Raw genomic sequence first — 3,383 nt, 5'->3', positions numbered from 1 at the left:
TACACTCTAACCACTAGGCTACCTGCCTCCTCTACACTCTAACCACTAGGCTACCTGCCTCCTCTACACTCTAACCACTAGACTACCTGCCTCCTCTACACTCTAACCACTGGGCTACCTGTCGCCTCTACACTCTAACCACTGGGCTACCTACCTCCTCTACACTCTAACCACTAGGCTACCTACCTCCTCTACACTCTAACCACTAGGCTACCTGCCTCCTCTACACTCTAACCACTAGGCTACCTGCCTCCTCTACACTCTAACCACTAGACTACCTACCTCCTCTACACTCTAACCACTAGACTACCTGCCTCCTCTACACTCTAACCACTAGGCTACCTGCCTCCTCTACACTCTAACCACTAGGCTCCCTGCCGCTGTTCAACAGAGATAGAGGGTAGAACCATAGAGTACCATACCAGTAGACTATAGAACAGGCTACGGGACAGTCCAAATCAACACAGAGGCTGTGTTTCCACAGGCAGCCCAATTCTGATATTTCGCCCAAATTATTGATTGGTCGAAAGACCAATTAGCGGCAAAAGAGTTATACAACATAGACCTGTAGATCCATCAACATAGACCTGTAGATCCATCAACATAGACCTGTAGATCCACCAACATAGACCTATAGATCCACCAACATAGACCTGTAGATCCACCAACATATAGCTGTAGATCCACCAACATAGACCTGCAGATCCACCAACATAGACCTGTAGATCCACCAACATAGACCTATAGATCCACCAACATAGACCTGTAGATCCACCAACATAGACCTGTAGATCCACCAACATAGACCTGTAGATCCACCAACATAGACCTGTAGATCCACCAACATAGACCTATAGATCCACCCACATAGAGCTGTAGATCCACCAACATAGACCTGTAGATCCACCAACATAGACCTGTAGATCCACCAACATAGACCTGTAGATCCACCAACATAAATGGTGTACTTCTTCCTCAATACATTTTCTCTGATACCCAAAAGTACTCAATACATTTTCTCTGATACCCAAAAGTACTCAATACATTTTCTCTGATACCCAAAAGTACTCAATACATTTTCTCTGATACCCAAAAGTACTCAATACATTTTCTCTGATACCCAAAAGTACTCAATACATTTTCTCTCATACCCAAAAGTACTCAATACATTCTCTCATACCCAAAAGTACTCAATACATTCTCTGATACCCAAAAGTACTCAATACATTCTCTGATACCCAAAAGTACTCAATACATTCTCTGATACCCAAAAGTACTCAATACATTATCTGATACCCAAAAGTACTCAATACATTTTGACATTAAAAGGGTCCGATTCACACACTTATCAAGAGAAGATCCCTGGTCATCCCTACTGCCTCTGATCTGGAGGACTCACGAAACAGAGAACATCCCTGGTCATCCCTACTGCCTCTGATCTGGAGGACTCACTAAACAGAGAACATCCCTAGTCATCCCTACTGCCTCTGATCTTGAGGACTCACGAAACAGAGAACATCCCTACTGCCTCTGATCTGGAGGACTCACTAAACAGAGAACATCCCTGGTCATCCCTACTGCCTCTGATCTGGAGGACTCGCTAAACAGAGAACATCCCTAGTCATGCCTACTGCCTCTGATCTGGAGGACTCACTAAACAGAGAACATCCCTGGTCGTCCCTACTGCCTTTGATCTGGAGGACTCACTAAACAGAGAACATCCCTGGTCATCCCTACTGTCTCTGATCTGGAGGACTCACTAAACAGAGAACATCCCTGGTCGTCCCTACTGCCTCTGATCTGGAGGACTCACTAAACAGAGAACATCCCTGGTCGTCCCTACTGCCTCTGATCTGGAGGACTCACTAAACAGAAAACATCCCATGTCATCTATTGCCTCTGATCTGGTGGACTCACTAAACAGAGAACATCCCTGGTCATCCCTACTGCCTCTGATCTGGAGGACTCACTAAACAGAGAACATCCCTGGTCATCCCTACTGTCTCTGATCTGGAGGACTCACTAAACACACCTGCTTTAAACACAAATGCTTTGTTTGTAAATGATGTCTGAGTGTTGGAGTGTGACCCCTGGCTATCCATAAACTTCTTATTTTTTTAAACAAGAAAATTGTGTCATCTGGTTTGCTTAATATAAGGAGTTATTTTATTATTCATACTTTTACTTTTGATTCTTAAGTATTTTAAAACTAAATACTTTTACTCAAGTAGTATTTTACTGGGTGACTTTTACTTGAGTCATTTTCTAAGGTATCTTTACTTTTACTCAAGTATGACAATTGAGTACGTTTTCCACCACACACACACACACACCACACACACACACACACACACACACACACACACACAGAACACAGGCAGTAATGCTAAAGGACACCGACTGTGTGTGTGTGTGTGTGTGTGTGTGTGTGTGTGTGTGTGTGTGTGTGTGTGTGTGTGTGTGTGTGTGTGTGTGTGTGTGTGTGTGTGTGTGTGTGTGTGTGTGTGTGTGTGTGTGTGTGTGTGTGTGTGTGTTTCCAAATGGACATAACACTAGACTACGTTACATTACTTAGACTATGCCTGATTTACACGTTGTGTTGACAAGACGTTTCAATCATGTCAGTCATCACACAAGTAACACAGTTCGCATGACAAGACTATAACAAGACTATAACAATCACCAATTTATTAACCAGCTATCTAACAGAAAGTAAAAGCGAATCACCAATGTTTAATCTGTTAACATAAATAACATTGTAGCCTAAATGGTTTCAGTGTTTAGATTTCAGTCCCCAAAAAAAAACAGAATAAAAAAATTTAAAAAACTTACTTTACAATGGAGAATATTGTGTGTTTGTTCGTGAATTATTCCCGTTGTGTAAATCTCCAAGTAACTGTCTCCGTGCGTAAGGTACAAAAATAAAATAAAAAAATAAATCCGTTTTAAATTCCGTTCTGTTAAAAAAAGTGTCGCAGTCGAAAATAACAAAACCGTGTCCCACGTATTGGTCAACCGATCGCCGTTTGGAAAACAACACAAACTCCAAATGACAGATAGTCGGGACTGGCACGGAAACAAAACTTGCCCCGGTTACGAAATTTTCTTCTTCTCCTATTTCTCCGGAGACAGCGAGTGCGTTGTTGAGCGTGTCACATGACCGTGGCGTAGGGCGGGACTGGAGTGGGTTCGCAGGGGAGACGAGGGGTGGGGTCGGGTCCGGTCGGCTCGGCTCGGGCGGGGTGGTGTGCGCCTTTTATATTAACAGAGAGGGAAGAGGAAACTTTGGGCGTGACGCGGGCGTCAGCTCGAGAACAGGACGTGTGACGTGACACACAAGGAACTAAACCAGAGAGGAGCGGTCAAGGGAATCACGAAGAATT

The 3,383-nt window shown here is 43.8% G+C and overlaps 1 pseudogene; it reads right to left on the bottom strand.

Annotated features, from left to right (window-relative positions):
- LOC135531163 (Krueppel-like factor 3) overlaps nucleotides 1–2,867 on the bottom strand; it is a 44,733-nt pseudogene extending 41,866 nt beyond the window's left edge.
- Nucleotides 2,868–3,383: the final 516 nt, after the last annotated feature.

The sequence above is a fragment of the Oncorhynchus masou genome, unplaced genomic scaffold (genome assembly GCF_036934945.1).
Source record: "Oncorhynchus masou masou isolate Uvic2021 unplaced genomic scaffold, UVic_Omas_1.1 unplaced_scaffold_1538, whole genome shotgun sequence".
In the NCBI taxonomy this organism is placed as follows: domain Eukaryota; kingdom Metazoa; phylum Chordata; class Actinopteri; order Salmoniformes; family Salmonidae; genus Oncorhynchus; species Oncorhynchus masou.
Note: the sequence above shows the minus strand (reverse complement) of the source record. Positions and strands in the feature narration are given on the sequence as shown.